A 17353-nucleotide genomic window follows, 5' to 3' on the forward strand; every position below is an offset into this window, starting at 1 on the left:
GCTATTATTTCTACAAACAGTGGCCCTGTGCTAAGGGATAGAGTGAAGTATACCATAAAACCCCAGTTTTATCAAAAACTGAAGGTCAGAAAGGTGCTTTGCCTACATTCACAGTGAGTATTGAGAAGCTGCATATACCAGGCCTCCAATCCCTGATCAAGGATTCACTCAACAACACTTTGGCTCCTCCAACCTCCACAGGTTTATTTCTCCCTCCCTCCCCTCTTTGGACTTATTTTGGAGAGAACCAGGTTTTGAGGGGAGGGTTTCTAGGCCCAAGGTCAGCAGTCCCATATTATCTATGTGTCTATTTGAACTTCAAATATAACAGGGCATCCTATATATTTTCTAGTCTATTCAGGCTGACAAAACAGTAGGGTAGACTGTGTGGCTTATAAACAATCACTCCAAGGCCCCACCTCTAAATATCACACTGGGGACTGGCTTTCAACATATGAATTTCAAGGGGGACACAAACATTCAGTCCATACCAGCTGCCTTGTAGAAATCATGGAAGACCTGAGTCAAGGCCACTGCTCATAAGAAAGCACAGAAGCTGAAGGTGCTGAACCTGGGTGAGACCCACTATCAGGAGGAGGGAAACAGAGGATGTCTTCATACATGCAGATTCAGTTCTGTGGGATGGGGACAGTGTCCACACACACACACACACACACACACACACACACACGGAGGTCTGGGTGAGATCACTTCCCTTGGACATTATGCTATGATCACCCATAGATTCTGGAGCACTGTTCTTTAACATATGTATCCTATGGATTTTCTGTCCTCCTGGATTTAACTACAAGGCACTGTCCTACTGGCCTGAATTTCTTCATTCTAAATATCTATTGGTGATCTCTAATGAGCCAGGTGATTGATATTCATTTAAGAAAACATCATCATACCCAAGAAATAAATTTGCTGAAATGTCAGGTAACTGACTTGTCCAGGAGTGACTATGGTGATATCTATTCCAGAGATGGTACCTGTGCCAGACACTGCTGGTCTCCTGTCCAATATCCAGATTCCACTTGTTTACTAAGGAAATGGACCCAACTAAATGCTCATTTCTCCAAATTCACGATCAGCAAGGTGTCACATGTCATACAATTCTGGTCAATGAGACCTCATAGAAGTCTCCTGGGAATTATTGGAAAATGTTCTGTTTCCAGAAATTCCAAAGACAGAATACCTTTCTGGGCTTCAGTCTTCTTAATATTCTGGTGCTTTTTTTCGTCTCCTGTCTCCTTCCTTGTTTTTCCTCTTATTTAGAAATGGAGGCAGGAGGCTGAGTGAGGCAGCCACCTTGTGATGAGCGACAGGGACATCACAAGTAGTGAAGCATTCTGGTCACCCACAGATATGTCTGAGATGGACTTCACAAGTCAATCCCAGCACCTTTCCTAATGAGCCTAGGCATGACCACAGACTCATGCAACCCAGAGATCCAAGCAGTCATATCACTGATCAAAGGCGGCCCTTAGGTGAAATCCATTAGCCATATTGGATCTGACCCAAACTTTGCCTTCCTTCACCCATCATTTTGAATAAAAATGAGGCTGAAGAAAAAAATAGATGCTAAAATAGTGAACTGATGTTGCAGCCTGAGTTGGGAACAGGTTTCCTAACTCCTGGTAACTTGATACAGTGGGAAGGATATGAGTCTGGAGCCAGGGAGCCCCCCAGTTCTTATCTTGACTATACGGCTTACTCTCTGTGTGACACTGAAAATATCACTCGGCATCTCTGAGCTCTTGTTTCCTTAACTATGACGGGGAGCTAATGCCACAGACCTTGCAGAGTGGTTGTGAAGACTAATCCAACAAGAGAGGAATTAAACTCACAAGATATTCTGTACATCTAGGTGAGTCTCCTCTCCTTTTCCTTCTTCTCTCTGGTGCAATTCTAGACAGAAAATGGACAAAATTAGAGAGCCATAATGGGAAAGTGAGAGAAAAGATTGGTCTGAGTTTCTCAAAATGAATTATGTTCACTCCCAACCTGCCACCCCTGTATGAATTTGTGACTTTGCCAAAAGCAAGAAAGAACTAATTCCCTACTCAGCTGGGCAGCAGGCTCCCCGCCTTTGGAGACTTTAATGGCAAGCTGGGCTGTGAAAGGTCATTAGTCAGGAAAGAAACCACTCTTCCCTTTTGCTATCCCTTTCCTTCTGACCACCTCCATCCTTTCGAGTATAGCTGACCACAGAGGTACTTAACTGTATGCTTCAAAAAAATGGAAAGGTAGTTAAACTCTCCATCTTGTTTTCAGAAAGATTTCTGCAGTTTAAACTTTTTAAGTACAAAGTTTTAACTTATTTCACCAAAAGGATCATCTTTCATAATGTCAAGAATTAGAACATCTTGCTGCATGGGTGAATGGCTGTAAGTGCTCTTTCTTCGCTCTTCTTATCTGTCCTAGCGATAGATGGCAGCAGTTTCTACTTATTAAGCACTTACTGTGTGCAGGTACTATGCTGAATACTTTTAATGTCTTTTTTCTATCAACCCAATTTACCTCCTACCAACAATCTCATTGGGTAAGAAGTATGACTACTCATTTTTCAAATGAAGAAGAGGGTAAATAACTTCCACAAGACCACACAGCTGAGATTTGAATCTAGGCCTCACTGATTCTGAGCCCAGACCAACCTGCCAACCTCCTTCAAAAGACAGGTTTTAGCATTAACTAGATAATGGGTAACAGGCCTGGCTCATGGTTGGAACCCATGAAACATTAGTTTCTCTTTTTTCTTACTCTTCTGAAGTCAGGTTCCAGGTAATATAAGCAGGAATGCATAAAAGTGATTCATAATGCTGATCTGGTCAACATCTCCCCCAGAACTTTTGCTGGGTTTTGTAGGCCCTGCAGTCCTGTGCCAGGAACGCCAACACATTCACCTTCAGGCAAAAGTAGAGGCTTGGCCCTCTGAAAAATGCTCATGAAAATTCTATAGGGCTCAGCTTGGATTCAATTTCTCCCCACAGACACAGACTCAAAGAACAGAGACACAAAGGAAGGGAGTGAGGTGGAAATACGATGTGCTATGTAGACGTAGAACTAAAAAGAAAATTCAGGGTGACGACAGAATCTGCATGTGGAAAGCCAGGTGTTAGGACAGAAAAGTCCACACATCCCACACACATCTAATTAGGGTTCCATTTCATATTCTGCCATTCAGATGTGACTTTGAATGGTCCTCAGATCCACATCAGTAGGTTGAGAAATCGTGATGACATTCTCATTGTCAGGGCAAATACGCACCCAGAACACAAAGGAAGGAGCTATTGGGCAGTAGCCATTCCGAAGACTCATGTCATAACTGCCATCAGAAGTTATTAAGGACTTTTACCCATGTCCTGGATCCCAGAGTTGAGTGGGGCAAAGCAATAAGTGGGGCCCCTCCCTATCCCCACTGGTCCCTTTAGCAGTAGTACTTCCAGGTGACTGACTGACAGCCCATCATCCCAGGTGGACAAATCCCACCTAGGATGCTCCTTTGTACTAGGATATGCTACCCAGCCCGACTGCACATCCAGGGCCTTGTCAGAGACCTCTCAATTAGTCTGTCTTCTGGAAGACAAGTTCTGCTACCATACCAGGAGGGAAATTGAAAACCCAACCCTGTAGGTTTCAATCTGAAAAGCATTAATGCTATAAAGTATTTCAATTCTAACCAAGGAGAGCAATAAAACAGTGAGTACCCAACACATGTAGGATGGGGAATTGCCGTCTCCACGGGTTTGATTACAGAGAATTGGTTCCTGTTCAAGACACAGCTGGCTACAAGGGCAAGAGGCAGATTTACAACCTGGGAAATGTGGTGCGGTGCCTGGAAAAGAAATTAACATCATTGAACAGCAGTCAGAGCCAGCACAGAGTGAACTTCTATATGTTCAGAGTTGTGGTGGGTGCCAATTGTCAAAGAATATGGTAGTGATAACAACCACATCAATAAGCACATGTTGAGCCTGTGCTGTGTGTCAGTCAATGTCAAAGTGCTTTATGGATGCATTGTCCATGAAATGTGTATCCTAACTGTGTGAGGCCGCCTGTCATTTAACAGAGACCCTGGGGCTCAGGGATGTGAATGATGATCTGTTGAGCTGGAGTTGGAACTCTGGTCTACCCAACCCCAAAGGTGTGCTCTTAAGTACTCAAAAAATAAATCCCCAATCACACTACATTTGAGGGAGAAAAAGGAGTCAAGGTTAGCATTTAGACAACTTTGCTTCCCACACTCCACCACAAAGCTTGGTAAGATGAATAATGATACTAGTAGTTAGATACATGTAAAATCACATCAAAAATCCTGACATATTGGCCATTCTATTTTTTAAACTTTTACCTATGGACTCATGTCTTTTAGGGTCTTAGCAGTCACCTGGTCCACTATGGATCCAACGTTTGTGTCCTCCCAATAATTAATATGTTCAAACCCTAGGGTCCAATGTAATGTGTCCAAAGGCAATTAGAGCAAATTTACTTATAGATTGGATTGGCTTTTAGTCACCATTCATGAATTAGGGAAACCTCTGTTCTACAAAATAAAATGAGGGCACCTACTGGGCAGTAGCAGAACAGGGGTTTTGTAGGGTGGGAACAAGGAAACAAGCAACAGAAAACAAGATGACTGGTTAACATCAGGCTGCTTCAGATAACTTTTATGTAAGTATTAAAGCAGAGGGGCTGCCCTGTTGCACTGACTCAGGTGGACTGGAGTCTCACTTTCTGGAAAAACAAAATAAAACTGGTCTGTTTGGGAATCTATCTGTTTCCTTAAAGTTTCATTCTGATGATGTGGCATTTAGCATGAGTGACTCCATTTTGATTTGGTCTGGTCTTTTGGGGCCTAGTATAGGAGCTCAGTCTAAAACAAAGGCCTTCTATAATTTTGGTTTAAGAGATGGTATTTGGAGGTGGGACCTTTGAAAGGTGATTAGGTCATGAAAGTAGAGCCATGCCATATGGGATCAGTACCCTTATAAAAAGAAGAGGAAAAGGCTGAGGGTGTGGCTGAAGGAAGTACAAGACCATGAATTCAAACCCCAGTATGGTCAAAAAGACAGAAAGAGGGAGAGGGAAAAGGAGAGAGAGAGAGAGAAAGAGAGAGAAGAGCGAGAAAGAGAGAGACTGACTGACTGACTATTAAGAGGAAGAAGAAGAGGAGGAAAAGGAGGAGGAGACATAGGATATGCTTCTCTGTTTCACCACTGAGGACACAATGAGAAGATGGCTGTCTGCACACCAGGAAGAAGTCTTCACCAGACCAGATCTGCCAGCTCCTTGATCTTGGACTTCCCAGCCTCCAGAACAGTGAGAAATAAATGTTGTTTAAGTCTTCCAGTCTTTGCTGATTTGTTATAACTGCCTAAAGTAACATAGCTCAGCCCTATTATCTGACAGATGAGGAAACTGAGGCTCAGAAGGGATAAGTGACTTGTCAAAGGCCAGCAAGCAAATCAATGTTAGGTATAGGGCTGTAGCTTTGGTCTCCTGTTCCCCAGATAGCACTCCTTCCATAATGACTCCCTCCATCCTCCTGTCCCACTATTGCTTACGTTCCTTTGTGAGAATGCTACCATGTCCAATTTAAAGAAAAAAAACAGGTTCCAATCTGATTTCTATACTTTGAGAGTGGATCATTTCTTGCTCCATACCTACGTTTCTTTAATTAGGAAAGGTGTACAAATTCTTCATTTCCCTGTGGAGAGGTGAAGATGGCACACAGATCCCTAGTATTAAATATAAATACCTGTGTCTGAGGTAAGGGTCCATAAATAAAGATGTCCTGGCTTCAGAAAGGAAGAGCACCTATCAGGCACTGTTATTCACCTCTGGGTCCCCTCTGCCCAGACATGAGGCAGAAAGGTTCCCATACATACTGTCCAGTTGAACTGAACTTCAAATCGACAATGCTGGCCTTTAAGTGGTTTCACCTCCTTAGCTTGAGAACGATTTCTGTGCTTGCTTGTGGACACCTAGAAAGAGAAGTAAAAGTTAATTAGTGGTGTAATTATTCTCTCTTTAAGTATCTTGGATTGGAGTGCTGAGATTCTAGATCCTTTAGATAATGGAAACAAGAATTCTGCATTGTGTTTTAAATTAAACTGTTAGAGTCACTTTGTAAAAATGTATATGTAACTTTTTACAATAAGGAATGCCTTTAAGCTATGTTCCTACTTCTAAGAGAATCTATGCAGATGTTACAAGGTTTGAGTTAATTGGAACTAAATCAATGAAGCCACAGTCAATGGTTCATTATCTCAAGACTGGAGAATAAAATTCATGCCCATGGCAAAGAAGGTTTACAACCTTAACTAGCACAGTTTTCAGAACAAATATTGTAATAAGTACAGTGTTTTAAAATAAATATTCACAGTTTTGGTGTTACAAGTCAGCTGGTCTTAGCCTTAAAACTTTTAAAATATTTTAGTAGGGCAGGAATACTCTTTGTCCTTTGTAGAATATAGATTAAATAGGATCTTTACTTTAGGATGACCTGATATAAACTAAGTGCAGACTTAACTTAAATTTTATGGAAATTTGTATGTAGCTTTCCTTAACCTTCTTTCTTATCTATTTATGATTAATTAAAGAGCAACTTGAATTCTAAGTCAATAGCATCTGAAAGTTTCTCAGATTTCCTGCTTAAAAATAAGTGGTGGCCTCTGATTTCAACTTTTATTATTAATAAAAGTTAACTTAAATAGCTCTAGAACTTTTTATTCCTACACTTTCTAGTTTATATACTAGTTTATATATAAACATATTTATATGACATCTGTGACTGCATTATGACCAGACTGAGGTCTAAGCTGCTCGCCACTCAAAGGTAGATTCAAGAGATGAAAGCAGGTAGGAAGGAATCAGGCTTATTCAAGGATGCTCATCTTGAGAAGATGGAGAGGCTGTTGACCTCAAGCTCCATCTTGAGGAACAAAGAATTCAAAGAGATTTTAGAAAGGAGTGAAGGAAATACAATGAGACCATAGGCCCTGTACCAAGCAGGGTCTTCATCATCCACGGTGTGTGTCTCCTTTTTTTCCCGTTCTGGCCAGAGCATCACAATCAATCTTTAACCTCCTGGAGCTAGTTCCTATATTTTCTTAAAACGGACATTATTTTTCTATAAGTTAAATCTCACAGCAATTTGCATGCTATGTTAATTGATGCACAGAACTAAAGACTTAAGGAGAGGGGTTACCAAGCTCACCAGGTGTTTCTGAGTTCTGTAACTCTAAAGAAAGATTATTTAGTAGTTAACATCTTGACTATTCAGGTGGAGCTTGTCTTTAGAGTTTAGAATGTGAGGCAAAGGGGAAGGGAGAAAGGGACATTGTTCTTGCAAAAGGATTAGTTAGGAGATGCAAAAGTAACTGGTAAGGACAACTTTTGAAAGGAGTAGGACTTTTACAAATCACACACAAAAACAAACTGAGTGGGATTTCTCCAAAATCAGAAGATACATTTCCAATGGTCCAATTTAAGACATGGACCCTGCAACAAACAAGAAATATACTTTTGAAAATTCTAGCAAAATCACAAGGAGACAATAGCTGACACTGAGTTTCATGAGGGGGTCAAATGTAGATTCCCATTTGGGAGGATTTGCCTTGTATGGTAAGACACCAAAGATGGAGCAGAAAAACAGGGCTTTCCAACAGTCATCAGGGTAGATACTCGAAATCCCACATGCTGATTTGCTTCTGAGCTGCTTCTCCAATGAACAACACTGCAGCCTGCTCCAGGGAAAACCCAGCAAGGCTATTTTAAATTTAATGATGGTTGATAATTACCATTTGCAAACCCAGTCAGGCTTCCGTGTGTATATCTGTCTGTGTCTAAATCTATATCTATATTAGAGTTTATAATCACCAAAATCAACTGAAAAAAGAAGATCGAGGGCTGGAGGTATAGCTCAAAAGGCAAAGTACCTGCTTTGCAAGTGCAAAACCCTGAGCTCAAACTCCTGTCTCATAAAAAAAAAAAAAAAAAAAAAAAAAGAAGGTGGAATGGATGGTAGTATCAAGGAAGGGTGAACACTTGGGTTAGCACCTAGGAAGAGCCCAAACGGCTCTCATTTGTTTATTCCATCCACCAGAGATCAAACTGGAAACACAGAGCTTAACTCTTAGCGTACAGCCTCATTTTAACTAACCAACAATTAGTTTTCTTCAAATGTGGCAGAGAACCACTCCATCCACACTTTAGGTGAGAGCTAAACAACAGGTAAAAAGCCTAATCCCACTCGTTGGAACAATGTGTTACATTTCCTTTGCAGGGTTATATGAAGGAGGGCACCAATGCCAAGCTCAGTCCTCGATGCAGCACTCTAGTGTGGACATAAAAGGTGGAGGTTGAAAAGTCAGAAGATTTTTTTGAAGCGTGTTGCTCCTGTCCTATGTGGGGCTGTGAGCTGGGGCTGCTGTTTTCCACCTGAGGAGTGGCTTCAAGGAGACCACCTAGAGTGTGTGATGTACCTCTCTTAATATCCTGAGCCACTCACAATGGCAGGGCAAAGATTAGTTTCTGAAGGATCCCTGCTGAGAGGGTGGCTTGTCTTTCCCTAAGCGGCTATGCTGGGAATAGGAAGCAAAGTGGAGAGGGTTATAAACATAGTATGTGGTTGTTACCCGAATAAAATCCACACTGCTCGCCACTTGAAGGCCAATATTCAGAAGCAAAGTGTTGATAGGAAGCAATCAGGCTTATTCAAGGGCTGGCCCTGAAGGAGATAGAGGTGCTGTCATGCTCAAAGCTCCTTTTTGAGGGGCTCAGAGACACAAAGGGCCTTTATGGGGAAGGAAAAGAGGAACAGGGCATGTGACACTTTCTTCTCTGACCAGAACATTACAATGGACCTTGACTTCGTGGGGCAAGTACCTGTTATAGAGCTAAAGACTAAGGAGGGCATTACAAAGATCATCAAGATGTTCTGGGTTCTGTAAATCGAGAGAGAGAATTAGCAATTAACATCCTAGCCATCTAGAAAGGTTGGCTTCTTTTAGAATTTAGAATGGTAGAAGGGGAAGGGAAGTAAATACTTACGGAGGACTAGGGAAGGCAACAACCTTAAGGAAGAGCAGAGGGAGGGGGAAGTGAAAATAACTCCTCCACAGACAGCTTCCCTATTGCATGGGAGTGCATTGCCCAAAGCTAAGAGCTCTGCTGTGCTGGGGATCCCATGGGATAGGGCTCTACACTTTGTGTCTAAAAGAAAGTCTTAGATTAACCCAGCTGACTCCAAAGCCAAAATATGGCTGCAACAGTCCAGTAAAAACATCCATGCCCTCCATTTATTCTTAGCAAACTTCATGAATTCCTAGAGGGATCAGGAATAAACCAGGAAGATAGGAAAACAAAGAACCCAAGCACCACTTCCTATTCCAAGCTTCCAGGGGAACTGGCGAGAAGCCTGACATTCAGTGATTTAAGAATTATAGGGGACTGGATGCTTTATTACTGAAATCATATTTTTTGAGACTAGCAATGACCAAAGGATTTTTCATTTCCTGAAAGTGACAGGAAATTGAGGAACCTGCCTGAGATAGCATCTTCGGGTAGGCAAAAAGAGTTGATAAAATAAGTTTGCCAGACATTCGTCGGTGGGCTGGAGGGTAGGGGGAAGAAGGCTATTTCCCAATCACATCTTACCAGGTTCTACTCTGTCACCATCACCATCCTTATTATTTTTGCCCACTGCTTTTTTCTCCTAGAGAGAACAGGGTACCTGGGTGAAGGTGGGAGTGCTGATTCTGTTGCTAACTGGTAATGGTTTGAAAGGCAGGCAATTTTACAGGTCAGTATCAGAAGATGCCAGGCCAATGGCTCATGAGTAAAAAGAAAGCAAGTATCAGGAGCAAGGGAGGGGAATGAGAAGAGAGAAGCTCAGGTATGTGAAGGTACTGACGGGAACAAAGGGCTTGTTTTCATGACATACACTTGCTGATGCTCAGAGGAGGCTGGCTGCTTCAGCTTAGTGCATTCTACAACAGGAGACTCTTCAACTAGCAAAGGCTTGGAAAGGGCAGGAGGGCAGTCCCAGGATGGATCTGAAGCAACAGAAATTCCCTAGCACAAGAAGGTAAGCAGGGTGGTTGCCAAGAATAGGATAGGAGAGAAGAGATAGGTGGCTTGGATCAGTCATCAAGAGACAGGTCATACTGCAGTACCAAACAACCAGTAAATCTCAAGGATTATCCACCATAGATTGGCTAGGAATTTCACTCACTCTCTCTAGGACCCAGCATGAAGGAACAGGTACTATTGGATCATGCCCCACACATGCAGCACAGGGAAGAAAAAAATGTGTCATGTCCTGCATTGGCTCCAAAAACTTCTGCCTAGAATTAACTCATCTTACCTCCACTCACATTCCTTTGACAAAAACAGGTCACTTGGATGCACTTTAGGTTCAAAAGCACAAGAAAGAATAACCATCCCATGGTGTTGGAAGTGGAAACCAGTAAACTATAATGCAATCCATTCCAGTGCCCAAGGACAAAAGAAAAAGGCGCTACTGATATGGAATGAGGGGATGTTTTTGGATTTAGTGAAAAAACACTGAAAGACCCAGAGGGATTGGAGCTACCATCCCAAGGGGAGACCAGCCTGACCTGTGGCTCCATGGGCTAACCAGAGTTACGTGAATAGAGTGACCAACTCGGGAGCCCAGAGGTGTGTTCTTCCACTAACTCTTTATTCATCTATTGTATAGATATTAACCGAACACACAGTACTTGTCAGACATAATGCTAAACCCTGGAGAAAGAACAATCAACAAGATACGTGGTCTCTAACCTCATATTCCAAGATCTTCTCATGATGTATCAAAACCAGAGTCAGCATGGGTGAGGACGAAGAGTCCTGAATTTGTAGTCAGTTGACCTGATTCTTGTTCTAACTTAACTATAGCTTTGGTCAAATTTATTCTCTTCAGTTGGCTTCTGTCTCCCTTGCTTATTTGGGGATCTTGTCATTGGGAAGGATGGGGCCTAGATTACCAGTTTAATAAAAACAGAGCAATGAGGCAGAGGACAGAAAAAAAGTATCTGATGGACAGAAAAGCATCTGATGGAGGCCAAGGTCCCACTGGGACTGGAAATCATGGTCTGAAGTTCTCTTCCACTGCTCCAGTCATTCACCTGTGCTCTCTGCCCATCTGCAACCATTTTCTCTTCTCACATGTTCAAACCCAATCAAGACTGCTCCAAAGCAGGACTCTCAGACCCCCTCAAATGCATCATCTTTAAGTCCCATGCTAACAAACCCCAAAGATAGGATGTGCTTGGCCTGGACTGTCCACTGCTATTGCAATCAACTGTAACTAGGGAGGAGTCAGGTGTCTAGCCAGTAAGGACTTTCTAAGAGTGGGTGTAGACTGGATCTCTAAAAAGTGAGCCTGGGGAGGAAACAATGGGTATTGCCACTTCATGGAGCAGCTGCAAAATGATGACAGTCACGTCCTGGTCCTCATAACCCTGCGTTCAGTGATACTTCCTTATTGAACTCTGTCTTAATAGGCTTTCTGTCACTATATGAAATATCTGGGAAAAATCCACTTATAAAGAGAAAAAGGTTATTTGGGCTCACAGTTTTAGAGCTTCCAGTCCATAATCAGTTGGTCCCTCTGCTTTGGGCCTGTGACAAAGCAGTGCATCATGGCAGGAACACTTGGAGGTGCAAAATCACTCACATCACAAGTCAGGGAGCAAGCAGAGTAAAGAAAGGGATCAGGGACCTACAATCAAGGACCTCTCACTAGGCCCCACCTCTTTTTTTTTTATTATTCATATGTGCATACAAGGCTTGGGTCATTTCTCCCCCCTGCCCCCACCCCCTCCGTTACCACCCACTCAGCCCCCTCCCTCTCCCCCCCACACCCTCAATACCCAGCAGAAACTATTTTGCCCTTATTTCTAATTTTGTTGAAAAGAGAGTATAAGCAATAATAGGAAGGAACAAGGGTTTTTGCTGGTTGAAATAAGGATGGCTATACAGGGAGATGACTCACATTGATTTCCTGTGTGTGTGTGTTACCTTCTAGGTTAATTCTTTTTGATCTAACCTTTTCTCTAGTTCCTGGTCCCCTTTTCCTATTGGCCTCAGTTGCTTTTAAGGTATCTGCTTTAGTTTCTCTGCATTAAGGGCAACAAATGCTAGCTAATTTTTTAGGTGTCTTACCTATCCTCACCCCTTCCTTGTGTGCTCTCGATTTTATCATGTGCTCAAAGTCCAATCCCATTGCTGTGTTTGCCCTTGATCTAATGTCCGCATATGAGGGAGAACATACAATTTTTGGTCTTTTGGGCCAGGCTAACCTCACTCAGAATGATGTTCTCCAATTCTATCCATTTACCAGCGAATGATAACATTTCGTTCTTCTTCATGGCTGCATAAAATTCCATTGTGTATAGATACCACATTTTCTTAATCCATTCGTCAGTGGTGGGGCATCTTCGCTGTTTCCATAACTTGGCTATTGTGAATAGTGCCGCAATAAACATGTATGTGCAAGTGCCTCTGGAGTAACAGTCTTTTGGGTATATCCCCAAGAGTGGTATTGCTGGATCAAATGGTAGATCGATGTCCAGCTTTTTAAGTAGCCTCCAAATTTTTTTCCAGAGTGGTTGTACTAGTCTACATTCCCACCAACAGTGTAAGAGGGTTCCTTTTTCCCCGCATCCTCGCCAACACCTGTTGGTGGTGGTGTTGCTGATGATGGCTATTCTAACAGGGGAGAGGTGGAATCTTAGCGTGGTTTTAATTTGCATTTCCTTTATTGCTAGAGATGGTGAGCATTTTTTCATGTGTTTTCTGGCCATTTGAATTTTTCTTTTGAGAAAGTTCTGTTTAGTTCACTTGCCCATTTCTTTATTGGTTCATTAGTTTTGGGAGAAATTAGTTTTTTAAGTTCCCTATATATTCTGGTTATCGGTCCTTTGTCTGATGTGTAGCTGGCAAATATTTTCTCCCACTCTGTGGGTGTTCTCTTCAGTTTAGAGACCATTTCTTTTGATGAACAGAAGCTTTTTAGTTTCATGAAGTCCCATTTATCTATGCTATCTCTTATTTGCTGTGCTGCTGGAGTTTCGTTGAGAAAGTTCTTACCTATACCTACTAACTCCAGAGTATTTCCTACTCTTTCCTGTATCAACTTTAGAGTTTGGGGTCTGATATTAAGATCCTTGACCCATTTTGAGTTAATATTGGTATAGGGTGATATACATGGATCTAGTTTCAATATTTTGCAGACTGCTAACCAGATTTCCCCAGCAGTTTTTGTTGAAGAGGCTGCTATTTCTCCATCATATATTTTTAGGTCCTTTGTCAAAGCAAGTTGGTTATAGTTGTGTGGCTTCATATCTGGGTCCTCTATTCTGTTCCACTGGTCTTCATGTCTGTTTTTGTGCCAGTACCATGCTGTTTTTATTGCTATTGCTTTGTAATATAGTTTGAAGTCACGTATTGTGATACCTCCAGTATTGTTCTTTTGACTGAGTATTTAGGCCCCACCTCTTAAAGTTTCCATCACCTCCCAATAGCACAATCCTGAGGACCAAGCCTTTAAACACATGTTCCTTTGGAGGACATTCAAGATCCAAACTATAGCAAACCCCAATAATTATAAAAGTGATTTCTTTTTTGAGGGGGAGGGGACATTAGGGTCTTACTGTAGCCCAGGCTAGCCTTGAACTCATGACTCTCTTGCATCAGCCTTCTAAGTGCTGGAATTACAGGTGTGCACCACCACAATCAGCTATAAAAATGATTTCTGCACACCACATCAACATGATCTCTGGAATAGTAGCCCCACAACTTACCTCTTCACCATTAGCCAAATCATTCCGCCAACTGAAGGGCATGGAGAAGGGGGTGTGGGCTGCAATCCCTGAGCATGTTATAAATGGCTAATATCTTTTCTGTGCTGTGTAGTTTCTTGGGCCCAATGTGAATCCAATCTCCTCATAAATCTGGGCCTTGGGCTGAGTCACTCCCCCAGCCTACCTGGAGCAGACATACCACATTCAGCCTCTGCTGTCTCTTAAGACAAAGCCTCTACGGTGGGGAGTTGAATGGCCCACTCATCTCTCCTTGCAATTTAGGTGTGACCTGATGACTTTTGTCAATGACCTTGTTTCCATGCCTTCCCGTGCCCCTGCCCACCCCAGAGGGTGCTGGCTGTCTTTCTTCCATTCCTTCTTCATCCCCTGCCTCCCAGGAAGACCAGGCCTCAGTGGAACTGATAAATGGGCCTTGAAATAAAGACTCTGGAAAAAGCATAGCACGAAAAAGCACTTGGGCTGGGGTGATTGCAGGGTTTTGAAAAGTGGTGTGTGCGCTCAGATGAGAGTGGAACCGAGTGGAAAGCAAAGAGCAGTGAATATGAAGATTGTTACAATAAATATGCCTTCTCGTAATCATGTGAGGAACTCCATATGGTATTGGGACCATTTGGAAACCATATGTTGGTTTCCTTGGCTGTGGCATTTCTTTGCCTCTGAACCACGTGGGCCACTACTTTCATCAGCTTACATCTTTCATTCTGGCCTGAAGTCCCTCCCAGACAGCTAATTGATCCATGTGGTTGGCACCAGGCCTGACGACGTCTACAGCATGATCCTAGGCGCACTGATTCAGACCTGGTGCCCAGTCAGTGTGGAGCTGAGTACAGGCAGGGACCCTAGAGTCCTTACAGAGTTTCTTCCTCCAGCTGGCATTTGCTCCCAAGTGGCTGATTTCCCATAATCTACCCAGCAGATTCAACCTAAGCACTGCTCTGTTCCTTTTGGGTTTTTACAATACAAATAAATAGGACATACTGAAGTCATTCTACAAAATCTCTTAATGACAGCTTAGGAGAGGGTATTCACAGCAGTGCAAATGGATGAGGAAGTAGGTGGCAGATGGCTTGGACACAGGGGATTGAAGGGGAAAAGGAAAGGTCAAGGGTCATGAGCTACTCAACTGTCCCTGGATTTAGACCAGACAAATGAGGAAGGGTGCATATCTACCCAAGCATGTCTAGATTAGAATCTAACCGAAGCTACCTAGATTCCTCCATCAGCCAAAAAATACCACCTTAGAACACAAAACCAGTCCCTTAGCCAAATATTTTAGGCTCAATGCACACATTTTATTTCAGAGGTAAACCTGCTCTGAGGTAGCTGGTTTCCCATAATCCAACAGGCAGCTTCAACCCAAACACCACTCATCTCCATCTGGGTTTTTTCACCTGAATAGGAGGTACTAAATTTATCCTACAATATCTCCTAAATTGTGACATCTTGGGAGAGAGAACATTCGTGCAGCAAGTGGATGCCCATAGACCAGAAATCTAAATAGTCAAGAGGCAAAAATGAACCCCCAAAATAAATAAAATGTTCTACTTTCTTACCTTTAAGAATATGTCCTCATAATTATGTATATAGATGTATATATAAAGTAAAATTATGTATACATGTGTGAGTATATATCACATATTTCTATTTTACTTTATTCTTGCTATGTTTACATATAATTGTGATGTATGTATACACATAAATAGCTTTATACATATACTTATATTTAGATATACATTTTCTTTATATATATAAAATCTGGCTATGGTTTTTAATATGACTGAAAGTCAGCAAAACATCAAAGATGAGTGAATTCAACTTTTGCTGCACATATCTGGGTGTTCTGTTGATCCAGTGATGTTCAGATGAGTAATAAAATAAAAACATACATTATTTATAAACATCTTACATTTACTCCATAAAATTAACTTTTTCTTGCTTTCACACCAGCAAAATCATTAATTGTGATCGTCAATATTTCATATAATGTGTTTTATTGAAAGTCATGTCAAATTAGACAGCTTTTCTTGAGTCATTACATTTTTTAAAGTCCTTCCATCTTGGACAGACTGCTCTGTAGAGACAGTTGGAACTGGGATTCTCAAAGAAACTATTAAAGCAACTCTCAGATTCAAAAACTGATTATACACTTTACATAAATGTTCAAACACTACTACAGGGCTACACATAAAAATTGTTTCTCAGGAAATGTTAAATATGTGAATTTCATCACAAACCATTCTCACATTATGCTCTTTAAAGCAACATCACATGCACACAACATTAAGAACCGGTATCACGCCTCACTGGTGTTACACATGCATGTGTATACCCACATGTACATCAAGCTTAAGAACAAGACAAACCACCATGACCTTCTGCTTCTGCCACAGCACTATCATTCTGTGATTACCTCCCTAAGTCACAAGTGCCACCAGAACCATGAAGAACACGAAGTTTCTCTTAGGCAGAAATCAGTTGTTTTCCTGGCATCTAAAGGAAGGATTTGACAAAGTAATTAATTCCCCTTCTTGCTTTCTTGAAAGGCTTCTGCAGCTTTGCCCACTCCCACCCCTATCCCGAGGCTGGCAGCCATACCTCCCATACCATCCTGCAACCCAGCACACCTCCTTAGCTTTGCAGGACACAGGGAAAGAGATGGATAGGTCAATTGAGTCAATCACAGAACAACTGTTAAGGTTACAGGTTGTTCTGTGTAAATGCTGAGTTGTGCCTCCTGAGGGCAGAGTTCAGAGGAGTGTTTCAATACATTTAGTTAGTTAGTTAGTTAGTTAGTTGGTTGGTTGGCTAGTTAGTTAATTTTGAGTGGTACTGCGATTTGAACTCAGAACCTCACACTTGCCAGGCAGATAGTACCACTTGAGCCACGCCTCCAGCCCTCAATACATTTATTTTTGGGTGTCTGTTATCTGTGGAGCCCTCTAAAAACATGGGGTCCTACAAAACAAGCATCTGAGCTGTGCTTGTTGGGAGTCCTGGTGACAGCTAAGTGGTCCACTTTCCTGTTTGGGGTGAAGCAAGAGTGAGAAGCAGCCCTAACTCACCCTGAATCTCCCTGTGATCACCAAGGCCACTGCATGCCACATTTGCTAGGAGGAAGAGGAAACAGCAGGACCAATATCCAGCCAGGAAGGGAAGCTTCTGCCCGGGGTCCAGCAGGAGAATATGGGAGGCACCAGGTGTACTGCCTTAGTACCTGTTAGCATGGGGACAGAAACACTGCCACAGAGAAAGAATCTTCTAGAATCTCACTCCTTCTCCCTTGCTTAACTGCTAAAAGGGGAGAGAAGGGTGGGCATGTCTGGTCAGCAGCTTCCTGGACTTTCCCTGCTCTGGAGCTCAGCATTGAAATCTGTACCTTGCTCCTTCACGGCAGCAGGACTCAGAAACCTGGCTTTTAGAGAAGGATGCAGCTGAATGGATGTGACAGGAGACTGTGTGCTTCAACCATTCAGTCCCATCTCAGAGTGACAAGATCTGCC

At 42.3% G+C, this 17353-nt stretch overlaps 1 protein-coding gene across 1 annotated transcript in view; it reads left to right on the forward strand.

The window, feature by feature from the left end:
* Asic2 (acid sensing ion channel subunit 2) overlaps positions 1–17353 on the forward strand; it is a 1110269-nt gene that overhangs the window by 351604 nt on the left and 741312 nt on the right. The window lies entirely within an intron of this gene.

The sequence above is a fragment of the Castor canadensis genome, chromosome 11 (genome assembly GCF_047511655.1).
Source record: "Castor canadensis chromosome 11, mCasCan1.hap1v2, whole genome shotgun sequence".
Lineage (NCBI taxonomy): Eukaryota > Metazoa > Chordata > Mammalia > Rodentia > Castoridae > Castor > Castor canadensis.